The 26,968-nt window shown below is 42.7% G+C and overlaps 1 long non-coding RNA gene across 1 annotated transcript in view; it reads left to right on the forward strand.

Annotated features, from left to right (window-relative positions):
- LOC124615699 overlaps nucleotides 1-25,360 on the forward strand; it is a 1,055,233-nt gene extending 1,029,873 nt beyond the window's left edge. Inside the window, exon 3 of the long non-coding RNA XR_006979806.1 lies at nucleotides 25,231-25,360. This is a non-coding gene — a long non-coding RNA (uncharacterized LOC124615699). The remainder of the gene's footprint in view (nucleotides 1-25,230) is intronic.
- Nucleotides 25,361-26,968: the final 1,608 nt, after the last annotated feature.

The raw sequence follows: 26,968 nt of genomic DNA on the forward strand, positions 1-26,968 counted from the left end.
ACTTACACGACTTAAACCGAACTAACCTAAGGACAGCACACAACACCCAGTCATCACGAGGCAGAGAAAATCCCAGCCGGGAATCGAACCCGGGAACCCGGGCGTGGGAAGCGAGAACGTTACCGCACGACCAAAGGTGATGTGCAGCCCAATTTGTCGCCACTCTGAGGATTCATATCAGATTCGCTCTAAATACGTGCTGTAACGGTAGTGAGTGTTAGTTACATCTGAGACTGGATGTAGTGAGTTGATATTAGTCAAGAATGCCTTTAAGGCAGAAAGACACCATTATCAAAATCTCATAAGTTTGAAAGAGGTCGTGTAATTGGGCTACAAGAAGCTAGATTTTTCTTTGTGCTATACTGCAGAAAGCAAGGAATTGTAGAGTGGTGCTTAAGATAGGTAAATAAATTAGTGAAATCAATGTGAAGTTAAGTAGAAATTGGAAAATAAATGAAAAACTTAGTTTACTTTAGAAGAGTTATACACTGGCAAACAGCGGGCAGAGCAGCAGTGGCAACGGCTGGCGCTTGCAAGTCAGCACGTTCAGGAGAAGCCGTCGCCCTCCCCACATAAGCAGAAGCTGTCGATTCAGCCATCAGGGCATCGCCCGACCAGCTCACGTGTTTCTCAATTGTCACATGTGGCAAATGCCCTCGTCTACATTCCAAGAGCCAATGACTGACGTTAAGAAGATTCTTCGAGAAGCTTTTCAACGTGAGAGAAGAGGCAATGACCGTGAAGTCGTTCACCTCCAGTGAACTGAAGTGAATAAATATGCGAGACGCTGTGGGCACGACAGCAGTAGTTTTCAGTTCAGTTTTGGAGCTGAAGACCTTCATGCAGGAAGAGACTACATTGTACACAGAAGCACCAAGTCCACCGCTGTAATGGAATAGCAAGCAGCAGCCTCGCCGCCAGAAGACAGAAGTTAGAAGGTATTTGAAGACTGATTTTTACATACCCGGGTGACTCGTGAGGACGGGAAGAATACGGCCTCACATAAGCAGTCACTTGTGAGCTGGTGATGAAGATCTGACAGCCGAAGACTGGCAAGCTGGAGTCCATTGTTAGAGTTCGGGACACTCGCCTTCCCCCGCCGCGCCGCTCCGCTGGCCGACGCACAACACTGACACACGCGGCCGCATAGAGAAGAGAAACACTGGGATGCCACAACCAAGGTATCACCATCCGATTCACGACTTCATTCTCAATAATTAAACGGGCCACCTCACGATGCGTGTCTCCAGTGAACTGGGCGAAACAGCGACACGAGATACACACTGCCAGGTGTAATCAGACGCCGCCGCTCACGCAGCAGAAAGCGTCACAAACGACACAGCTGCCGCTCTTCCAGCCAGAACAATCCAGTAGGGAAACCATTGTACAAATCTTTCAATAAAAGTTGTCTTATGTAAAAATGCTGTTTCATTGTACCTCATACCCTAGCCAAGGAAGAACCCACCCTGCCCACATGTTGTTATGAGAGAAAAAGTAATTTATTTAGTGTTTCTCACCGTGACATAATGCTTCAGAATCAAATGCCCTTTGCAGTAATGCTCATCCTGACAACTGACTAGCATCAAAATAGGTTACTCAGTAACAGAATGTAGCCAACGTATGTGATTGCTGGCAGCGGTGGTAAAGAGAAGGCACGGTCACAAGAAAACCGGGCTCCGGACAGCCACGTGTCACTTCCGAGACGACCATCATGTTCGGCGCATCCTGCTGCATCTGCAGCAGCAATTTGAGCAGTAGTTGGCACCACACTGACACAACCAACTGTTACAAATTGGTTACTCCAAGGACAGCTCCGAGCCAACGCTCTGTTACCTGCATACCACTGACCCTAAACCAACGCTCCTTGCGACTTCAGTGGTGTCAGGCGAGAGTTCAGTGAAGGGCAAGATGGAGGTCTGTTGTGTTTTCTGATGAAAGCTGGTTCTGCCTCGGTGCCATTGATATCAGTGTGCTGATCTTAAGGAGGCTAGCTGAGGGACGCCTGCAGTTGATAGTCTGGGATCCGATTTCGTACGACAGCACGAGCTCTCTACTGGTTATCTCACGCACCCTGTTTGCATATCTGCGCGTCAGTCTGGTGCTTCGACCTGTTGTGCTCCTATTTATGAAATGCATTTCAGCTGGCTTCTTCCAACAGGATAACGCTCGCCTATATAACGCTATTGTTTCCCAACAAGCTCTGCAGACTGTCCATATGGTAGCTTGGCCTGCCCGGTCACCATATCTGTCTCCATTCTAACACATGTTGGACGTCATACGACAATTCCAGCGTCATCCAAAAATAGCATTAACCGTCCCTGTTTTGACCAAACAGGTGCAATAGGCTCAGAACTCCACCCCACAAACTGACATCCGGCAGCTGTACAGCACAATACATACAGGTTTGCACGCTTGCATTCAACGTTCTGGCGGTTACAGCGGTTATTAACGTACCAGCATTTCACATTTGCAATGACTTACTTCGAGCTTACATAAACCGGTGATTCTGAAATATTAATTACTTAATTATGTTACGTGGACAGATATATTCCCGAAATTTGATTACTCTGTATTAATTATTTTTTGTTGTTACGATCTTTTCTCGTCATTGTAAATACCGACTTCAGTGGTGACAAGCGAGTTAAACGAAAAAGGGCGAAATATTTTTAAAAGAAGTAATTTTGATTTCGATGTCTATCAATTCTGCTATAATTATAGTTTTAAAATCAACCGGTACATGCCGGTTCAGATGCTGGCTTACGCAGATGATATTTAAATTTATGCAAGAACGTCGTGATCAGTGAAATCAACTTTTACAAGTCTTGAAAGAGCTGCTAGGAAGATGAAGGGAAAACTGTGCCTCTAATTTAGAAACATTATTCTAATGAACCTCCATTCATAGAAATCGATTCATGTAAGTCTGACGTCATGTGTAATTTTACGTATCTTGGGATCAGAAGTAAACTGTAAGAACAAAATCAGCTCTGGATACTGCTCCCTAACAAGTGCTGCAATAGCCTCACTAAACATATGAAATTCAACCTGCTTTTCAAGAACTACAGTTACGATGTATAAGGTTTAAGTGAGGCCTGTACTAACATACGATGCTGAAACATGACCAATCACGAAATCCCATGAATAGCAACTTGTCATATTTGCAAGAAAGATCTTTAGACAAATTTTTGGGGCATTCGACGAGAACCGTGAATGGAGGAGGAGATGCAACTATGCATACACGTACGATGAACGCGACATTCTCGGCTTGATTAAGAGCAAAGGCTGGAATGGGCAGGGCATGTACTCAAGAATGAGATTTTCACTCTGCAGCGGAGTGTGCGCTGATATGAAACTTCCTGGCAGATTAAAACTGTGTGCCCGACCGAGACTCGAACTCGGGACCCGAGTCTCGGTCGGGCACACAGTTTTAATCTGCCAGGAAGTTTCATATCAGCGCACACTCCGCTGCAGAGTGAAAATCTCATTCCGGAAACATCCCCCAGGCTGTGGCTAAGCCATGTCTCCTCAATATCCTTTCTTTCAGGAGTGCTAGTTCTGCAAAGTTCGCAGGAGAGCTTCTGTAAAGTTTGGAAGGTAGGAGACGAGGTACTGGCAGAAGTAAAGCTGTGGGTACCGGGCGTGAGTCGTGCTTCGGTAGCTCAGTTGGTAGAGCACTGGCCCGCGAAAGGCAAAGGTCCCGAGTTCGAGTCTCGGTCTGGCACACAGTTTTAATCTGCCAGGAGGTTTCAGGTCATGTACTGATAGCAGATGACTGAGTTATTAACAAGAATTTAAACACAGTGCTTGAAGGAACCAAGAGAGTTATAAGGTTTGAGGAAGATGTAGAAGAAGACATAAGCAAAATTGAAATTGAGAATCGGTGGAGGTTGGCAGTAAACAGGAAAGAACGTAGTAATTTCTACAAAATGCGGAAGACTCAAAAGAGGGCTGTTGTGCCACTCATAGCATAGTCAGTGTATTCATATTATTTTTCGTCCAATAACTGGTATTAATTTTGAATGATATTGTAGTAACTTAATCTAACATTAACCAAACGTTAAAAAAGCAATAGTTTCAATTTAGTCATATGCTTTAGATAAATATATGTAATATACTATTGAGAAATCCCTATAAGTTCCATAGGGCAAACATGAGCGAAATACCAGCTGTACTACAGACGGCACACAGCTACACGCACATCAATATATGATGTCCAGGAACAAATTTTGCTAAAAATGTTATGAATATAAATAGCATAATCACAAAAACATCATGCCAGATTTTTACGTGTTATTGAACAGAAAATAAAATGAATCCATTGAGGATTATGAGACTTCACGAAAAAATTTATAGATGTTAAAGAAGAAAGATTGTGTCTGATCAAGACGAAACACTATTTCCATAATTGGCTAAAATATAAATAAATATATATATATATATATATATATATATATATATATACAGTAAAAAGTCACAATGGTGAATGACTATTACTCTCATAACTTTAATTATGAGTGACACGTTTCGAGCCACTAGTGCTTATTACTAGGCATCAAGGCAAACAAATCACTCGAATATTAATTATCTTACTAATACTGTTGGAAACATCATCGTTAATTCATTGCGCTGCCAGCGTCTTCATGTGCCTCTTTCATTTATGTCCGCTGGCTGAAGTGTTCGAGCGTCTCTCCTCGTTTTTGCCCACTTCTTGGCACTGATTTAAGTAACGTTTCGTTTTCCACATTTTCTTAAAGTGAAGCTAACAAAGCACAACAAATAATAATGCGATTTTTATGTGCTCCATCTGGAAGAATTATACTTTTTAGTTGCGTAAACCATCACACCATGAGCACAAGAAGGTGGTCGTGTAAATATATCATTAAACACGAACTGCAATAGTGAGTAATGAGGGCTTCATATTCAACGTCTTGGCTTAGTGATGCCGCAGGAGACGGAGTAATATCTATTATGGTCGCAGCTGGGAATGGATGACGGTTTCCTTCAAGGAACAATTCTGACATTCGTAAGGCTGTTTTAAGCCTCATGTCACACATATGGTATCGTGACATCTTTCGGCTTATTGCCCAGTACCATCAGATGATTTGAATACTTTACTCAGTGACTCCTCAAATTAACGGACGCGGGAGGTGCTCGTGTAAAGCAATATCCATTGTCTGTAGTTTTTCTTTCTTTTCCATTCATGAAACGTAATTAGTCTCGTCGTTCTCAGGTGCGAGTTCATTGTCTTAAGCGCTGGGAAACATCATTAGCGAAAACTGAAAAGAAGAAGCAGTAGGTCTAACGTGATAAGCTGTCATACAGATAAAGAACAGGAGGAAAGAACGGCACATAATGTCTACAGTTAGTGATGCAACTACTATGACTACACTCTTCGATAGAAAACAGCAGAAATTAAATAAAAGTGAGCCAAGTGAGAATATAATAATTCCAATGCCAAAGAACGCAGGTGTTGACAGTTGTGAAAATTACAGAATTATCAGTTTAATAACTCATGGCTGCAAAATACTAACACTAATTCTTTACAAACGAATGGAATAACTGGCAGAAGCCGACCTCGGGCAGGATCAGTTTGATTTCCGTAGAAATTTTGGAACACGTGAGGCAATACTGATCCTGCGACTGTCTTAGAAGACAGATTAAGGAAAGGCAAACCTACGTTTCTAGCATTTGCGGACTTAGAGAAAGTTTTAGACAAAGTTGACTGGAATACTCTCTTTCAAATTCCGAAGGTGGCACGCGTCAAATACAGGGAACGAAAAGATATTTACAATTTGTGCAGAAATCAGAAGGCGGATATAAGAGTCGAGGGGCATGAAAGGGAAGCAGTGGTTCAGAAGGGACTGAGATAGGATTGTAGTGTATCCCCGATGTTAATCAAGCTGTATATTGTGCAAGCAGAAAAGGAAAGAAAAGAAAAATTTGGGGTAGGAATTAAAATCCATGGAGAAGAAATTAAAAATTTGATGTTTACCGATGACATTGTAATTCTGTCAGAGACAGCAAAGGACCTGGAAGAGCAATTGAACGGAGTAGACAGTGTCTGGAAAGGAGCATATAAGATGAATATCAACAAAAACAAAACGAGAATAATGGAATGCATTCTAATTTAATTAGGTGATGCTGAGGAAATTAGATTAGGAAATGAGACACGTAAAGTGGTAGACGAGTTTTGCAATTTGAGGAGCAAAATACCTGATGACGGTTGAAGTAGAGAGGCTATAAAATGTAGACTGGCGATGGTAACGAAAGTGTTCCTGAAGAAGAGAAAATTGTTAACATCGAGCATAGATTTAAGTGTTAGGACGACCTTTCTGAAAATAATCGTATGGAATACAGCCATGTATGGAAGTGAAGCATGGACGATAAATATTTTAGACAAGAAGAGAATAGAAGCTTACGAAATGTGGTGTTACAGAAGAATGCTGAAGATTAGATGGGTAGACCACGTAACTAATGAGAAGGTACTGAATAAAACTGGAGAGAAGAGGAATTTGTGGCACAACTTGACTAGAAGAATCGATCGGTTGGTAGCATACATTCTGAGGCATCAAGGGATCGCCTATTTAGCACTGGAGGGAAGGGTGGGGGGTCAAAATCGTAGAGGGAGACCAAGAAATGAATACAGTAGGCAGATTCAGAGGGATGTGGGTTGCGGTAGTTTTTCATAGATGAAGAGACTTGAACAGGATAGAGTAGCATCTAACCAGTCTCTGGACTGAAGATCACAACAATAACAAGTGAACCAAATGTAGAAAATAATGGAATAAGTAAGTCGTCATTGCTGATGGAAATGGCACAAATGGATCAATGAAGTCAATGGCCTACTGGGGAATAGTTTGATACGGCAGTAAATAGAAAAGAGAGCATATGATGCTTTATTTTGTTACAATGTGCCTCTGACAGCGATATGTGCAAAGTTAACACCAACAGTAACTGCGTAATTTTTCTATACATCCTTTATAAAATCGCCAGTCATTCTTATTTTCTGAGACACGCCAAGTGGTGGTTAAAAAGTAGGTACGATGAATAACTTAGTGGAAGCGAAACCTTGATGAGATTAAAAGTGGAAACAGAGGAATAATTCACGGTGCACACTCGTTGGGCACGTGTAGGTGGGGCGGCCGACGCTGTGATTGTATTAAAGCATGGGATGTCGACGTCAGAACACGCTTCCCGTATGCAGAATTCACGCAGAACACCATCCGCCATGTGGCCTGTTCAATATTTCAGCACGCGGCCGCGTGGGGTTTCTCGGTAGTGCAGCTTACAAGGAAGTCGCAGCCCGTGTACTGTGACATGTGTCCTCTAATTTGCCCGTCGTCTCGTCCGCTTGAATAATTCACTGAGGCTAGTAATAAGCGCCAATATTAGGCCTTCGGCCTGCTGACTGCTGTTCGAGACACGATAACGCACCACGTATCGTCCTACTCGAACGTACAACGTCGTAGAGCACATCTCTCCGTCTAGTCGGCATTCCGTTCTTTAAGAAAACGATCTAATAAGAAAAAGATAAATTTTATCGTCCTGTCGATATGGAAGTCATTCAGACGACCGAGTCCCAAATCTCGGTTGTAGCTGCAAAAGTGTGATCGGAAGAGAATCCTTTCCAACTGCTGAACGGTTTTCTGATAAAGTTACCACTGTCATCTAATCCTACAATTGTGTTAACCATGAATGGAAAATTAAGAGAAGTAATATATTTATTGCAGTTAAATAGCTATATAAGATCAAAGTACAATTATAATAATACACGAAATTAGAAATTTTCCATGTTCTGATTTGCGTTGACCGTCTCCTTTTGCTAAAGAGTTCCGTATGGTAACTTTCGCATATTCGGTGACACAGTTTACGTTCACACATTGCATTTGGTTCATGATATGACGTGATGTTGCAAATAAGATGGTCAAACCATGGACTGCCATCCTGGTGATCACGTGTCTCATCTTGAAGCTCTCCTTTGTGCATGTTCGGTCAATGATGCCGCCTGTGCTGTAAAATTCTGAAGGATATCTTCCCTTTTTCCTTTGTTGTTTTTAGTAGACATTCCGAAGCGTTGGTGTGGGGTAGCCGTAAGTCTTCAATGAGGCACGAGTCCCTCGCCAGCTGGTATACGGATCTGGATCGTATTGTTTTAGAAACTTCGATCGCTTTCTTTATACAGGGCACCTTCTTCTGGTGTCGTTAGATTTTTCACTGAAGGATGTGGTCCGATGATTTATATGCCATACGTCAGTAGTGGGGAGATTTTGGCTCTGAATAGTGCCATTGCTGTCTCTAGGCTTATGGATGTAATGTGTTCTGTTTTATGAATACCAACTAATGCTTCTACTGCTTTCTCTGTTATATGTTTAGTGAAACATTTTGCTCTTGATTGTATCGTGACCCCTAGGTACTTGAAGTCTGGTACGATTTTTCGTTTTTTTCTCCTGTGGGAAGATCTCAGCCGATGCAGGTGCTATTCCTCCATTTCTGGGCACCGTCATTTCTGTTTTGCCACGTTTGTTTCAAAGCCATGTTCGACGCTCCTGTCTTCCATACTATTTATTGTTTCTTGTAGGTTTGCAATGTTCTTTGAGCCTGTTGCAATATCGTCTGCGTATGAGAATGAGGTAAAACTCTCCCTCCTCGTAATTTTGTTTTTATTTTGATACTACAAACAAAATTAAGTGAAATAGTAAATACATTTTAACTACCTCCTCGAAAAATGAAGTTACATAATGAGTTCTTTGTTTATTTAGTCACACATCTGCAGTTCTGTTACACAGTTATATTCACAGCGATACTCTCGCGTTACAGCACCGTGCCACATCACTAATGGAGCCAAAACAAAATAGCGCAGCCCATTGCTACGTAGTTTAAAGGATCGTGCCGTGATTCTTTTACGGAAGCATTATAAATGCTACGGCTGTGTCAAGCCAATCGAGACGCCTCAAGAAATCATCTCGTTCGGTGTGACACAGTTGCAACATTTCCGCTGTTGTTGAAAACAAAATACGGTTTATCAATGGGCTGGGTAGCTTTGTTTTGACCCGTCTAGCGGCGCACTAGGATAGTATGGTGCTGGGATATCAGTGTGTACCAAAAGAGCAGTCCTGTACCTATAAATGAATAAAATATTAATTACACAACTTTATTTTTATTTTCATGCGCCAGTTACAGATTTATAAATACCCTGGTAATGTCTTACTATCATCAGCTCTTAGTGCTGCTTGCACAGATCACCAAGCAATAGGTGACGTTAATATTGAAGTGTTGTGAAGTTAATAACGAGAGTGATATACAGTGAAAAGTATAAAAGCAATGGAATGAACTTGGCCTATCGACAACATAGCATAACCTAAACTATACATGAACGATTTTCATAGATTTTTCCAGCACATACATACCGGATGGGTATAATTAACGTGCAGCTTCTCAAGCAGGTACAGTGTGGCTGTGATAACCATAGGGCAGCGAAAGTTGGTAGATATGGTAATGCGTTAATTCGGAAGCGATTTACGCCGTAAAGAAAATTGGTTCCAATTTTGGCCACCATGCGCAAATCTGGAGCCGTACAGCATCTTGTCGACGTGTCCGGTGCTAATACTGAACAAAATGAGTAATCGACGAATAATAATGCCTTTCTCACTTGCTTGATCTTTTCTGCCGTTGTACCATTCGTAATCCATTACATGAGGAGACGTGTAGGAATGCCTTCCTTGCATTCACAGCACCAGATTTGCATCTGACAGCCAGAATCTGAACTAAATTTTTGTAGCGTAAATCCTTTCCACATTTACGCATGAGAATATCTACCACGTTTCGCCGCAGTAGGATAATTACAGCTCACACGGGCATCTGTGAGTAGCTGCACTTTAATTATAACCACCCGGATTAATTACATTACTTACTGGAGTTGAAAAACGTTGTTCTGCCTGAATACTTTAAGAGGTATACTCACTTAAAGTATGAAGCACACTGAAATGTTCTGTTATGAACATAACCAATAATATACTTTCACTCAAACGTCTGTAGTTCGTTGTATTTGGTCTTGATAATAACGTACGTTGCATAAAAATTAAAACTAAACATGTATTTAAAATATTGTAATAGTCATGTTGAAGAAATAAGTAAATAAAATGTCAGAAATCATTGTCGTTGCCACTGTCGTCAGCTTAGGTTGCGCGTCTGATCATTGTTCCACATCAAAGCCAGTGCAAAATCTTGCAGTTGAAAGACGATGATTATGCGCCTATAATAGAGAGCAGGTCATGTTTTGTGGACCCATTCTTCCTAATGCCTGTGATTCTTCGCTACGTTTTATCGGTCTTTTCCGTAGAGGCGATCACAGAACCATGATAATGAAATGATTATGAACAACTGCTGATCGCAGTAAACCAATGTCACCAAATGAAACTGTCACAGGTGACAGACATGTCTGATTAGTCTGTTTGATATAATCGGCAAGATAAAACTAAACGAAAGTTTGTAAGGTGATGCTTTTACCTTCTCTCGCTGTTTAGTTCGGGAATTGGCTAACACGACTACTGTATTAGCGGTGAACGCCTACAACTTCTGCTTGCCCGCAACACTGTCTCATGAAGTCCAAGGCGCGAACATCGGTGTAGTTACTGCTAAAAAGTTAGTCAATGCTACACTAGAAAGATGTTAAAATGTTTCACACAAAAACCGATGCGCAAAACTTTCTGTAGCGCGCAAGTGTATCACTAACATATTTCCGTGTTACGGAATACCGACCGTCATTCTGTTTAAGCAGCCACTTAAAAAAAATTACGAAGATTTTTTTGGCTTAACTGCGAAGCATACTTTTTTTAATGCGAGTTCCATATGAATGTACAAATATCTAGTACACAGTTTATGACTGCTTCTAGGGGGGATTACTTTTACGTCTATCAACTGCGGTTTGTATTGGATGCATCGAAATTACTTCTGCGTCTGTTTTCCAGCTCACCTCACTGATTTCTGCGTACTTCATAGAAAGCTTTGACGTATTTTTCCAACTGTAATTTCAGATACAGTAAGCCTTCCATCATATTAATTACTGTGATGATAGATACATGTTCTGTCATGAAATCTTTTGCATGGATTATAAAAGAGATGCATGTCAAAAATGGCCGGACGGAGTGGCCGAGCAGTTCTAGGCGCTACAGTCTGGAACCGCGCTACCGCTACGGTCGCAGGTTCGAATCCTGCCTCGGGCATGGATGTGTGTGATGTCCTTAGGTTAGTTAGTTTTAAGTAGTTCTAAGTTCTAGGGGACTGATGACCTCAGAGCCATTTGAGCCATTTTTTGTCAAAAATGATCGCTTAACGTCAACAGAGCCGCCTGTTTGAGCACTGTCAACACTCCTATTACCAGGATCTTTTTTCTCACTGAGTACTGCTGGGATCATTAAGATACCGCTGGTATCATGAAGACTCCAAGTAAATTACACAGAATAAAAGCATATTCATAGTATTTTAATGAACTAACATAAAAACATACATATGAACCACTTTGACAACTGGTGGTCGGCAACTGGAAATTACTGGTGCCGACTGGAGGCAACAGCAGAGCCCACGCACTAAAAGAAGGGTGGAGGGAACGAGAAATGAACCCGCCAGGGGGAGAACAAGGGTGGGACGAGAAACATATTTCCACATGAAATGGTAAATTCCTGGTTTCCTAAAACAAGATTCTGGCCACATACCCTCCCTTGCACGTGCCATCGGGCAAGCCAGAAGTCTCTCCAGCTCCACCCCTTCCCTGCCCACCCTAGCGCTCCCTGCCGCCCCTACTGCCTTTCTACCCCTCTCCTCATCCGTTTGCTTTCCATTGAGATGGCCACAATAATTGAAAATGTGCGCCAGCGCAGTTCCTCATCCCGAGTCCGAAACCAATTTCGAAGCTCAACCCCCACCGCCGCCAAGCTTCCCCCCCCCCCCCCCCCCCTGCGCTGCACCGAGCACCACCGACGACCCCGTCAGCGGCTCTCCGTCTCTGCTCTCCCGTAAGCGCAGAAATCTGCTCTGAATGGCCCAGTACAAGCGACTTCGGCCCGGCCTTTGACTGCTGGCGAGCTATGACGGTCCCGTGTACTGGCCGCTGCTTGCATGTCCATAATAATTTCCAGTCAAATCAAGGCACGCCGTCTTGTGTCTCCTCTCTCTCTCTCTCTCTCTCTCTCTCTCTCTCTCTCTCTCTCTCTCTCTCTCTCTCCTGATTCTCTTCCTCTCACCACTTTCTCGTTAGTCTCTCACTCACTCTTTCTTTCTTCTCTTTCCCTCACTTACTCTGTCTCTCTCTTCTGAATCACTCTTGTCCCTCATTCCACTCTGCCAAACTCTCCCGCATGTTATTAGTGGAAGCTGGCTGGAACCATGCCCTTTTACCTTCATTACGTTCCACGAACACCTGCATGTGAATGTAAATCCTTTCCTCGAAATAGACTATGTTAACGGATTTTAACTTCTGCGCAGATTCTTCGAAAAGCACCGGCGTATTTGAGTTAGCAGAAGCAGCAGCAACAGCAGTCGTGGTAGCACTGCAAATGTTAACTTTATTAGTTCTTAGTCAGCGCTATTTAAACAACCAAAAAATTTTCTGTTCAACACTGAACACACTACCCATAAAATTTTCAGTTTCTAATCACTTTGGTAATACATATAGTGGTTTTTTAGAATGTTTGTCTCAAATACCTTCCGGACTGTTTCGGAAATAACTAATAAGCTTTTAATTTAATAGATTATAGCTTTATATTCCTTAAAGAACAAGTTATTTACTGGCAAGCATTATAAAGCTATGTGCCTAATCAGGTATCAACGAGGAACGTGTGTTTCTCAGAATACGAAAGAATTAGAGAGTAGAGTAGCCAATGGCAAATTGAACTCATGTTCCATTGCTGCGGTGTGCTCGCTGAGCTCAGTTTACAGAAATGACTAGAAGTTGTCGTTAGAGTCCTGACCTGGCACACAGTTTCAACATGCCGTTTATACTCCACAGCATTACTTCGCTACTGCTACATTGATACTAAGCTAATATTTGCAGAAAATTCTTGTAGTCGCCTATGGGTTTGGGCCTGTTAGCAAGCAAAATTAAACAGTGTGCATTACCTCCTGCGGAGGAATACTGTGGATATTCATCCGTTAAGTAATGACAAATCGTTCGAATGTGTCATTTCTGTAAGACCCTCACCAGTTCCCATCAATAAAATCCAGGATTTCTGCATAAAAACGCCATTAAGGCCTGCTATGCTTCCAGCAGAGATTACTACAGTCCCCTTTGAGGAACAGTAAGTCAGTTATTAGGCAATTATAAAAAGATTTCGCTAGTGTTACTCCAGAGGACAGTGGGATGTTGAATTCATGCAAAAGCTGTAGTTGTTTGTTTGGAGCAAATTGCGAAATTATTACTCCGTACTCCATATAGCCCAAGTCGTCAGCGGGTTTGTGAATAATGCTTTAGTTACGGCATCATCCGTCAGCCAAGTATAATAGTAAAAGTAACTTATCCGGTTTAACGGAATACTAAGATGTTCTCCAAGTACAGTTCGCCATAAAAAATTCAGCAGTCCAAAAAGTTTTTCAGATCAAATGGAGACAATTTTGAGATAGAGCTACAATAGGTTATAAGCAGCTTCTCATGAAACATTCAGACTTCACTCGACATACGCGATGAAGCTTCATTTAAAGGAATATGAAGATCGTGGCGGAGGAGATCGAATCTGTGACTGTTAATCTCAAATGATCATATGTGACGTCCATGAGCAGTGTGATAATCTCAGAAAATGACAGTGTGGTAAAAGGTGCCCTTCAATCTTAACTCATTATTTTGATGTATTTGATCGTATTATGAGTAAAGGTAGACAAAGAAATGAATACAAAACCATTAGCATTAGAAAGTAACAGTCAGTCTATATATGCGGTGGTTATAATTAAATTTCCGGTTTCGAATCTCCCTAAAAAAAACCTGGTCGGAGTGACTTCAAATTTGAACGGAACGTTACCGAAGAAGGCGGAAACGTTAAGGAAACACAAAGACTTTAACTAAAATTTTTCCACTAGAAGGGGCTGTAAGCGTTATTGCGAAAATAGGTTAGGCTACAGATGACAGATGATGACGACTAGCCGTGTGAGTCACACATTAAGCCAACTGTACTGTGCAGTGCACATTGCCGCACAAGTATGGCATTCAGCAGTTGTGGCACTGTTTGCTAGTTAGGTAAGCCCACCCACCACGTGCGGTAGTGTTACATCGGATGTAAAAAATCATATTTTAGTTATTCTGAGGCAAAAACTTGCATAAAAAGCAACAATGAAATCGGCGTTTAACTGTCGTAAGAGTAGCGTAAGATGTTCAATATGCTATCTAACGGTTTCTGCCACAAGTAGATTGGTTCAAATGGCTCTGAGCACTATGCGACTTAACTTCTGAGGTCATCAGTCGCCTAGAACTTAGATCTAATTAAACCTAACCAACCTAAGGACATCACACACAACCATGCCCGAGGCAGGATTCGAACCTGCGACCATAGCGGTCGCTCGGCTCCAGACTGTAGCGCCTAGAACCTCACGGCCACTCCGGCCGGCCCACAAGTAGAAATTGAGAAACAGAATGTCTCAGGAGTCACGCTCAGAACGTGTTGTGCATGGCTGGCTTTTAATTCGGCTACGTTTGTAATCGGGACACTGAAGAGAGTATCTTATAGATAACCTCACCACCAGGTTTTCCGGACGGCGAGGCTGTAGGGAAATGACGGCTGATAATTCTAGCATCTCCGAAATGACTCTGCAGCAGCTGCTTCACTGGTTATGAAATGTGCAAAGGAGTTACATCTCGAATAAAAGTTGTCCTATTAATAAACCTACACTGTTGAGGAAAGGAAGAAAGAAAGAAGATTTGGTTTAAAGTCCTATCCACATCGAGGTCATTAAAGAAGAAACGTAAGGTCGGATGGTGTCAAAGTTGAGGAAGAAAATCGACTGTGTCCTTTCAAAGGAGCCATCCAGGCATTTGCCAGGAGCGATTTAGGGAAATCACAGAAAACCTAAGTCTGGATGGCCGGAAGCGGGTTTGAATTTTCTTCCTCCTGAAAGTGAGCCCATTGTGCTAACCACTGCATCACCTCGCTCGGTACGCTGTTGAAGGGCCGGGATGACGATTCGCAGAAGACTCTCGCAGTGTGTACCAGTGGCAGTACCGGTTACAGGAACCTCAGGAACCTCCAAAAATATCACCCTACGGTAAACTATGCCGCGAACCCGCACCATATAGCTACATTTTCATAATGAAGTGGTACTGATTGACGTGCGAGCGGATTTTCCGTTGCCCTATTCGACAATTCTGTGTACTGACATATTCTTGGAGATGAAAATGGGCTTCGTATGTCCGCAGAATGTTCCATCGCCATCATTGTCCACTTCCATGCGTTCAAAAAATTCTAGAGCAAACGTTTGTCTTTCTTTCAGGTTAGAACGAAGCAATTCCTGAACGTGGGTAATTTACTATGGGTAGCAATGCAGGATGTTTTGCAGAATTTTATTCTCCGTGCTGACAGGTACGAACAAAGTTCGGGTGATTACTCCGTGCACTTTATATTTGCACACCACCACTCGACCCCACCTTGTGGTCATTTCTTCTACTGATGCCGGATCAATTGTTTTCCTCCCTGTGTCACTCTATACTTCAGAATAGCCAGTCTTCTCGCATTTCGCAATTATTTTCTGCAGACCCTTGGTAGTCATCGAAACAACGCCTTTTTCCATACCGTTTATTGTTCGGAAGTTCTGCAAAGCTGCTGGCGCACGGTCACCGTTCTTGCAAAGGAGCTCTACCAGCAACAGGCTATCCTGCTTTGAGAGCAGAGCGCCTCAGACGCAAACGGAGAATCAGCCGATTTTCTTTCCATAACGTTTTCCCCTTCTTCGATAATTTCTGTTCGGATTTGACGTCATTCAGGCAGTGGTTCGTTTTGTTACAGCGTTTTGAAATTGTAATTGTAATTACAATCTTGTAATCACACTATTTATGCGTGTAAGAATTGAAAGTAAGTGGTGCCCTCCAATGTAAGCACGATTTCTTTGCCTCCTTCAGTGCTCTGATGGACTGTGCCGTGTCACCCACCGCGCTGTATTTGCTGCCTTTGACAGATCTGATGTACTGCGAAGGGTGCCTCGCGAGCGACTCCCCTCGCACCAATAGTGACTCCTGCGGCTCGCTGCAAGCCTTTACCAATTTTTAAAACAAACTGCCGGCACAAATTGACGGTCAACATCCGGGACGCCGTCTACCATAGGTAACATTTTGTTTGTGTGCGTATGCGTGCGCACACGCGCACCCGTTTGTGTGTGTGTGTGTGTGTGTGTGTGTGTGTGTGTGTGTGTGTGTGTGTGTGTGAAGAGCATGCCTAAGATAAACTGACGTCAAATTACGAACCGTTTTTAATTCCATCGGCGTTTGCACACCGTGTTTAGCGCTTCTGTTGTCACAGCTGCTTACTCTTCTCTCTTGTCCGGATGCATAATCCGACACCACTACGCTACACACAAGGAGACTCGTTGATGTGATATATGCTCTTGAGAGATCAATATATCTGTTTATGAATTTAACATTTCTGACAATCTGCTCCTACGTGTAGGCCTTTCAGATCTACATCATACTCTGCAAGCCACCTAATGGTGTGTGGCGGAGGGTACTTTTGGTACCAATATGTGATCCCTCCAATCCTGTTCCACTAGCGAACAGTGCGTGGGAAGAATGATTATCGGTAAGCCTCTGTATTGGCTCTAGTTTCTCGAAATTTCTACTCGCGGCCACTACGCGAGATGTATGTGGAGGGGGGGAGGGGGGGGGGGGAGGAGTAATGTGTTGTCTGACTCCTCCTGGAAAGTGCTGTCCCGAAATTTCAATAGTAAATCTCTCCGTGATGCACAAAGCCTCTCTTGTAACGTCTGCCAGTGAAGTTTTTCTTCTAGCATATCCGTAACGCTCTCTCGCCAGCTAAACGATCCCGTGACGAAACGTACCGCTCTTCGTTGGATCTTCTCTCTCATCTATCAGTTCTACCTGATAGGGATCCCAGATAGATGAATGGGGCGAACATGCGCCTTATACGCCACTTCTTTCACCGGCCGGGGTGGCCGAGTGTGTCTAGGCGTTACAGTCTGGAACCGCGTGACCGCTACGGTCGCAGGTTCGAATCCTGCCTCGGGCATGGATGTGTGTGATGTCCTTAGGTTAGTTAGGTTTCAGTAGTTCTACGTTCTAGGGGACTGATGACCTCAGAAGTTCAGTCCCATAGTGCTCAGAGCCATTTGAACCACTTCTTTCATGGATAAGTTACGATTCTTCCGATGAGTGTGAGTCTAGTATCTGCTTTTGCCACTATCTGTTTTATGTGCTCATTCCACTTAAGGTCGCTCTGGATAGTTTCGCCTATATATTTTACGGCAGAAGGTGTCTCCAGCTGTTTGTCATCAATGGTGTAGCTGTACAGGTCTAAGGCGCTGCAGTCATGGACTGTACGGGTGGTCCCGGCGGAGGTTCGACTCCTCCCTCAGGCATCGGTGTGTGTGTGTTTGTCCTTAGGATAATTTATTTTAAGTAGTATGTGAGCTTAGGGACTGATGACCTTAGCAGTTAAGTCCCATAAGAATTCACACTTTTTTTTTTTTTTTTTTTTTTTTTTTTTTTTTTTTTTTTTAGCTGTACAGTAGTCGATTTATTTTCCTATGTATGCGCAGTACGTTCTGCCAGAGCCTGCACCAAGCTTCAGTTTAGATTGGATAATAATGTCTTGAATCCTATCCACACTGTGTGCATTTACAGCACATTTCGAAAAAAAAAAAATAAAACATATCAACGTTCAGTATAAGTAATTATAGAAGTGGTTGAAACATGTACCTGAGCCAAGTCTAGGGACATGCAACCGAGTTCCGAGAACACAACAGAACTTAAAACGCGTTTTGTGAAAAGTAATTGCACTTATAATGTTTATGTTATATTTACACTGCTCGATTGTAGCTCTGGGCAGATGCTGGCACGACGAAGCGGGACTCCGGGCTTCCGGCAGAGAGCTGATACTGGAGAGCGCGCGACGTGTCTGTCCTGGGGTGTGGGTTGATGTGGTGAGTGCTGTCGGGCTGCCACGGCCAGCCGCCCGGCGAGGCACGCTCGATATACAGCACTCGCGGGGAGCAGCGCCGAGCGCCGGCGAAGAGGCCCCCGCGCCATCAGTCGGGCCCGCGCCCGAGGTAATGGCACGTGAACCCGCGCTCCGTCTCTGTCCGACACGCCGCGACAAGGATTACGACCGCCAAACAAATGGCTGCTCTCTGCTCTGCCCTCCTTTTCTCCCGCGGCCCCCAGCCACTCGCGATCTTCTTAAACGGCCGCGCGAGCCGCTTTGACACTGATACTCGTGTGACGCATCGCCCCCACGTCGACGACATCTGTTCCGGACGATTCGGAACGTAAAATCGAGCCTCTCTTCCCCGTCTTCCACACATACGGACGCCGCCATTCCGGAGCCAGGTTTTTGTTCGAGTCACGCCCTCTCTCCAAAACGAGGATTTATCGGCGTCATTTATGTAGACCTGAGCTTTCGAGATATGGACAAAAACGAATCGGCACAGCTTATGTTGCTAAGAAACTGCCATGGTGTATTAATACGCGGCTGATTTCTGGGTCTTAAGCTGTGCGAATGTGTCGTCACAATCGATCATCTCAGCATCAGTGTGTAATATTACAATAACATCGATTTATGTGGAAGACGACATCCTGAAGACACTTCGAAAATAACTCAAAATTTGGTTCAAAAAATGGCTCTGAGCACTATGGGACTCACCTGAGGTCATCAGTCCCCTAGAACTCAGAACTACTTAAACCTAACTAGCCTAAGGACATCACACACATCCATGCCCGAGGCAGGAATCGAACCTGCGACCGCAGCGGTCGCGTGGTTCCAGACTGTAGCGCCTAGAACCACTCGGCCACCCTGGCCGCCTCAAAATTTGGAATAGGAATTAAAATCCAGGCAGAAGAAATATAAACCTTGACGTTTGTCGATGACATTGTAATTCTGTCAGACACAGCAAAGGAATAAAGGAACTGGAAGAGCAGTTAATCGGAATGGACAGGGTCTTGAAAGGAGGATATAAGGTGAACATTAACAAAAGCAAAACGAAGATAATGGAATGTAGACGAATTAAATCAGGTGATTCCGAGGGAATTAGATTAGGGAATGAGACACTTAAAGTAGTAAAGGAGTTTTGCTATGTGGGCAGCAAAATAACTGATGATGGTCGAAATATAAAGGATATAAAATGTAGACCGGCGATGGCAAGGAAAGGAAATTTGTTAATGCCCAGTAGAATTTAAGTGTCGGGAAGTGTTTTCTGAAGGTATTTATATGGAGTGTAGCCACGTGTGGAAGCGAAACATGGACGATAAACAGCTTAGACAAGAAGAAAATAGAAGCTTTTGAAATGTGGTGCTACAGAAGAATGCTGACGATTAGATGGGTACATCACGTAACTAATGAGGAGGTACTGAATAGAGATGGAGAGAAGAGGAATTTGTGGCACAACTTGACTAAATGACGGAATGGGTTGGTAGGACAAGTTCTGAGGCGTCAAGGGATCACCAATTTAGTATTGGAGGGAAGCGTGGAGGGCAAAAATGTAGAGGGAGGCCACGAGATGAATACACTAAGCACATTCAGTAGGATGTAGGTTGCAGTAATTACTCGGAGATGAAGAGGCTTGTATAGGATAGAGTAGCATGGAGAGTTGCATCAAACCAGTCCTTGGACTGAAGACCAGAACAACACACAGGGCGAGACAAAAATGCTTTGGAATGACATTGATACTTATTGAGATAACTTATAGAATAGCTGGATGTCTCATTTTGTAGCAGCCTGCCTCAAGTTTCGCAAAAAAGTGTCAAGTGTCTTTTTCATTCTATGCGGCTACCGTTTGTGATGCTGAAAACATCCCATCGGTATTTAATTTCTTCTCACACTCTTTGCAGCAAATCAGGCGTGACTTGTACAACGGCAGCGTACATTCGATTTTTCAGGTCGGCTAAGCTGTCTGGCAGGAGAGGAACATACACAGATTCGTTAATGAAACCCAAGAGAAAGAAATCCCGTGGTGTCGGGTCTGGAGAGCGAGATGGACATGCGATCGGTCCTTTACCGACCTGGGGAGGGTTTATTGAGGAAACCTCGAAGTTCCGCGAGGATATGAGGTGGTGCACCATCTTGCTGGTAGTAAGGCTTCCCAAGTTGGTCATCTTCATCTATCTGTGGAATTAAAAAGTTTTCAAGCATATCCAAATACACAGTACCAGTGACAGTTTTCTCTATGAAGAAGAAACGGCCGTGCACCTTCACTTTGCTTATTCTTTCGTCAAGAGTAAATTGCAGGCATGATTTGAAGGTCTTCAGAGAATTCGGTGCGAAATTTACGCCGAACGGTTGTTGCAGAGTTCGTTTCATGAATCCAAAACACACAGCGAGCATGCTACGCACCAGTGAAAATAGCTGTTTTAACTGTGTACTATGCTGATGTTCCTGGTGGCGGAGTGGGCTGATGATGCACTACGTCAATCAAACGTGAGGTTATTTTCTACAAAATGTCAATTCTACCGACTCTGTAAATTATCTCAATAAATTTATGTATCATTCAAAAATTGTAAAGTCCTTTTTGACATACTCTGTTACTATCCCAAATATCGATTGTTTTCACCGGAAATCTGTACTGTTAGATACTGTATGCTTGCGCCACATGAAAAATATTTCCAGTGAAATTTCGTATTAAACAATACTCTTACAATGCCAGAATGTGCGAAAGTTGTGGATACTGTTGCTACTTTGAAGAGAATAATTCGAATGGCGGCAATGTGGCGAAAGCAGCGCAAATGGTGAGCGGTGCAGATACATACTGCTCGTGGTCTTTTCTGTAGGGGCAGTGCCGCATTGTGGCTGGAACTATAAATGAAATGAAGTAATATAATATGTTTCAAATTGTGCTTTTTATTTCGTTCAACAGCTGAATTCAGCACACAAATCATTACATAAAGCTAGTAGTGACAAGAAACTAAATGATACCATCCCTTAGAGGGCTCACAAGTTAACTGAAAACACCGACGAGATTTTCGGAATGGCCAGGATCGATTAGCTTTACAGTTGGAGGATGTGTTCTTCATTAGACGTTGCAAGAAGAGTCAGTTAACAAATGAAGTCTACATCTATGTCTCATTCTCCATGACACCTTACAGTGTGTAGCTAGGGCTACTGTGTGTATCACAGTCATTTCGCCCTTTTACTGTTCCAGTCAAGAATGGTTAGAGGGAAAAACAATTGTTGGTATGTCATCTCTATTTCCTCTATCAATCGTGTCTCGTACGCAACCCAGACTGACGAGCAATATTCAAGTATTGGTCGAACGAGGGTTCTGTAAGCCACCTCCTTTATGGGTGGACTGTATTTACTGAGGATTCTTTCAGTGAAACCTAGTTTGTCATCTGCCTTAACTGGCGATTAGTTTTACGTGGTCTTTCCACCTTATATCGCTACGTGCGCATGCCCCTCTATGCTATGGATATGACTGTTTCCAGAGATTGTCCTGCAATCGTGTAATCATACAGTAATCTTTGAGTGTGTGTATACGCAATACGCAAAATTTTTTTATGTTGCGGAAAAATTGCCGATCCCCTGCACTAAGTGTCGATTCTCTGAATTTTGCTACCATTTTCTAGCTCACCACCACCATGAACAAACGACTGATGGAACTTCCAATAGGTCATTTATTCATACAGGTTGACTCGGGAGGAAAGGTAGATGCTTTCTGGGTCGAGGGCAATGGTGATTCTGAGCAAACAAACTTCAAATGAACATATGCCCATTCTCCACCGCATCTGACATACAGCTATCTGAAAAACACGGTTGATAGTCGCATGTCCTCCTTCACCAGCAATCTCAGGCGGGTACAGCCTAAGCGGCGTTACGCTGCGTAGTGTTGTCTTTACTGACTATTCCAATGTGCGTTTGTCTTACTCCATTACATTACTTATATTACATTAGACTAATTACGTTACATTACATTAATTACATTACATTAATTACGTTACATTAGATTAATTACGATACATTACAGAAATTACGTTACTTTACAGTACCTTGCTCACTCCATTAAATTACTGCGTGTGGGTTTGGATTAAAAGCGACTCTACAAGTGCAGAGTGGGCGCAGAGGAGGAACTTGTCTCTTTCATTTTACAAGCGAATATTCAAGTAAAGTACTGTACAAATAAGCTCAGATCAGCAACCCCACAACTGTCTACAAGGACTGCAAACGTATTTCGGTAGAAGGTGGACTTTTTGAAAGCCTTCTTTGAGGAACTGAACATAGTTAAACAATACATTGGATCACAATGTCTGATCTACTATCACCTGCATTCGTCCTGATCCCTATTGTTCTCATTAGCTCCTGTCGTTACTGTTAAGAACAGGACATACGTTCAAACGACGTTTTTCGTTCAAGTCACTAATACTATCTCCTCTCGAAGCATCTAACTTTCGTCTTGACTCGCCCTATATATTTATAAAAAGAAATGGTCCAACAACACTCTCCTGCGACAAACTCGAAGTTACTTTTACGTCTCAAAAATCTCGCTTCTTTCTTTCTATTAACAGTTACACATTTCCTGCATCTCACGTTGCGTACTAGTGTTAATGTCCAATGGTTTCCAACTTCTTAAGGCGCTCTGCTTTATCTCTCTGCCATTTTAAGAGGATGAATAGACCGTCCCAAAGCAACTCAGAGCAGACGAGACTGAGGATCGTTACCAGTACTCATTGGTACACAGCGACTTTAGCTATTGAGAACCAGAATATCACTTTTTCGCATTAAGGTCACCAGGCGAGCAGATTATGGAAGTGTCGCTGATGAAATTTTCCGGGGTTATCTGACGAGTAACGGCGTCATCGTGAACGGCGTCATCGTGTAATGTCGCCATTTGTAGTTGTCTTTGGCAGTAGTGGCTGGCATGTTTAGTGGATGACCTTTTCATTGGTAGTCTATAACGGTCACGTCGTGCTTTTTCTGCTACAGTCTTCCGTGTGGTCTCCCGAGCTCCAAGAGAAGATAGTGGGAAGGGCAGCCAGAAACACAGGTCCTATACGGTGAGGAAATAAACAAAACAATCCCTTTTAAGAGACGACCGGTGAGTATACAGAAAGTGTTTGTATAAAAGAGCAGCTCAACGACGGGTTGCTGTATACACAAGGACCTTTATAGACCGTCCTACTATTTGAGTAGTGTTACCACGAGTAGCACTTGCTGGTAAATCGGTAACAAACCTCAGGGCCGAAGATTTTGTTCATTTAACGATCTATCGTGACAGCATGATGAGAGGAAAGATGTAGCCTTGAATTTATATCAACTACTTAGCAGTCGTGTTCCACAACAGCATTTACTTATTAAAACGCAGACAACGGTATTTCCTCGACGTATGTCATCCATGAGCGCATTATAAAACAGCAATGACTCGTCAGTGTCTGTGATACTAGTTTTCCAGATTGTATTCAAATAAAATAAGGCCGAACACAATCACTGTTTCAGGTATCTTACTGAAGTCAGCGCTTATTGATCGCTTGATAGCTGTCTTAGAGGCCTAAGTCAGCTGGTTTTATTATATTTATAGACATTTATTTATTTTATATATCGATTTACTTAAATTCGCAAGATTGTGGCCTTTGGACTCTTTCGTACTTGTAATCTTGCATCTTCAGTGAGTGAGCTTAAAAATTGGTGTAGTGCACCAGAATTTATAACGATGATGATGATGATGATGATGATGATGATCATAACCATGATAATGATAATGGTAATACAGTAATAAAGATATGGGATTTGAGAAATGTCAGATTTATTAATATAGTGCTACGCAGGTCCCTCGTTACATTCTTGTCGAATGTAATGACTCCTAACATAAATGTCTTGTAGCAGTGCGGAAGACATCGACATGGAGAAGTTGACTGGTCAGAGCCGGAGCCATAAATAATAGGGTAAGCCTAGCAGAAGACTTGGAAGGAATACAACAGAAATAGAAATGGATGTCAAAGGCACAAATAGTTCAATAGTTTACAGCGTGACTGATGGTTTATTGTTGGGCAGAAGGAAAACAGGTGGGTTATCTCGAGAAGGAAGCTTTGCTGATGATTGCAGATAAAGCTTTAGTCTCTTGAATGCAGAGTGGGTTTGGATAAGACGCAGGTTACACTGTAATTTGTACCACACACGTACGATTCAAATGAAGGAGACTGGGACAGATTTGGTTACATGCAAACGTACAGCGTGGATGAGGGACTTATCCGATCCGGTATACATTTATTCAATAAAGATAGTATGATAAAGGGAAAATGACATCAATAATTTCTTGAAGCGCTTCTCATTCCTCACTGCACAATTTCACGGAGTATGGGTTACCCTACGCTGGTGATTATTAGGCAAAAGACTGACCGTTATCCCATGACAGGTTGCTATTAATACACACCTCCTTTCCCATGTGGTGTTCTGATTTCTCTTCTCAAAATGCCTTTGTGTCACGTCACTTATAATACCGCGCATCTCTGCAGTAAGGGAAAGTACGAAAATACTGTCGAGAGAACGGCTGTTTACTTTGAACAGACCCCGAAATTATTAAACACTACACCGCAGTATGATAATTTTAATACAGAGACAGGAAGGCGGCCACATTCTGCCGAGGATACTTTGACGAAACCATTTCGAAATCCACATACTGCAGTCATCGGGCTGTTACGGGAAACTCGCGCTGTCGTTGCGTGTCTGAAACTATTGTCCGCCAGGCCAGCGAGGAAACTGCCGAACTTGTTTGTCGAGTCCCTCTTTTGTGCTTGGTCACAGAACTGGCTCTGAAGAGCGTTTTCATTAATGGATGCTTCGAGACAAATTACGTGCTGCCACAGAGGCAGTTGTCCTTTTATTACTGCCCATTCGCTGTTCATCTAGCTCGCTTATTTCACAAAACGTATCCACAGAATGTACAATGGCAACTTCAGGAACGAGTTGCGAATGGGCGGTCTTGAGCGACGGCCGAAATACAATTTCAACATATTCTGTGTAGTTGTATTTAGGACTCTATTATAAGCAAGTTTACCGTGTCGTATTTTAAGTCATTAAACTGAAAGAGTTCTTTTTTGTTTTACAGGTAAGTTTGTGCAGAAATTGACGTCACCAGTGTCTGAAACTTTGTAAGTACACACGCTTTATGGATAATACACATAATTTTTGTCTGCTCCCTTCCCCATCCACCCAACATACGCACTATATAATTCTCCTTCGTGGCCTATAAGACTCCATCCTCTCTGCTGGACTAAAATTTCGCTATGTATAGCTCCCATTCCCTTCCGACTTTCGTTACAGATTGGAAATGAGAAACGCTGAAACCCCGAAACGTCATAACGTAAGAAAACAGGAAAAAAAATATGACAGATTCACATTACAAATAATTTTATTCAAATATATGCAAATTATGGCACTTTCACACCATCCGTGATGTATTCCATAAAAAATGTGGCAAAAGACAATAGACACAGTCGTACAACGTAATTTCATTGTTATTAATTTCGGTTGGCTATAGCCGTCCTATGTGACAGTATTAGGGTAATTTACTATCAAAATATGACTCGTTATGTTGCAATAAAACAGCACTTCACTACATTCCAAAACGTGTGAAAGAAATACTTCGATCAAATCACCTGGAGCCGAGAAGTTACGAAGTATATCGTACGCAAACGAAACTCATATAATATGTCGCTCAGGGTAGTCGCGTGGTGTAGGGCGCCTTGCCACCGTTCCCTTGGACATGGGTGTGTGTTGTCCTTAGCGTAAGTTAGTGTGAGTTGCATTAAGTAGTGTGTAAGCCTATGGACCGATGACCTCAGTAGTTTGGTCCCATAGGAACTTACCACCAAAATATATAAGATACTGACCACAAACTTTTTTCCACAAGTAATAATTATTGTTATTCGCAAGGTATTTATTACTACGGGTACTTTCACCCGTCCTTCTAACACATCACAACAACTATTAGTTTGAAAAGATCATTCCACTATAATCAGATGACGCTTTATTAATGTCCATAATTATCTTTAACAATGTTTCACAAAATTCGACTTAACGCTTGTCTCTTCCAACAAAGAATAATAGCATCTCTACAATGAGTTAGACCTTGACTGAAGTAGTTTGATATGATTTTCCTAGCTGAATACCCCTCCCCTCCCCCTCCCCCACCCCACTCCCACCCACCAAGGTATATTTTCCGAGATCATCATACGTTGCAGGGCGTTACGAAGCCTACGTAATTCAGTCACTACAGAAGTGATTCCGATTCGATTGTCGATATATATCATCACTCGTGACAGCGCTTTACCGGTTAGCAAGCTGTGGACTGTACAAATGGCAGCGGCGCGAATGCGCCGACAACAGCCTATGCAGTAGGCTACCCGCCGAGAGGAATCGGCACGCCACGTTCGACGTCAGATACACGTGAATTTCAGTCTCAAAGTGCTCCTTACCGTTCCCATAACACCTGATGACGCTAGAAAGTTTGTCTTGTGAAAAATATTTCACCTTCACAAATATCAACAGGCTGCGAAACGAAAAGAAAATTTTAAAAAATATATTATTTGTTTTCTCCTGTCAAAAACATAGAGACATTAAAGAGAGACACAAGACGTGTTTCGTTTTTATTGACATCAGTGATATTTTCTGCAAACACTGCATACACAGTACGTTTATACATGAAAATTCTTATACCGGCAGTTTTTGCTTATGAAGGTTTGAGTATAATTTACTTACGGCGTATGTTTCTCCTCTTTACATATTTTTAAAGTCAGCAGATTTTATCCTCGTTGCTAGCGGACGTTTCAGTTAAATGAACTTGG

This window comes from Schistocerca americana, chromosome 5 (assembly GCF_021461395.2).
Source record: "Schistocerca americana isolate TAMUIC-IGC-003095 chromosome 5, iqSchAmer2.1, whole genome shotgun sequence".
NCBI lineage: Eukaryota > Metazoa > Arthropoda > Insecta > Orthoptera > Acrididae > Schistocerca > Schistocerca americana.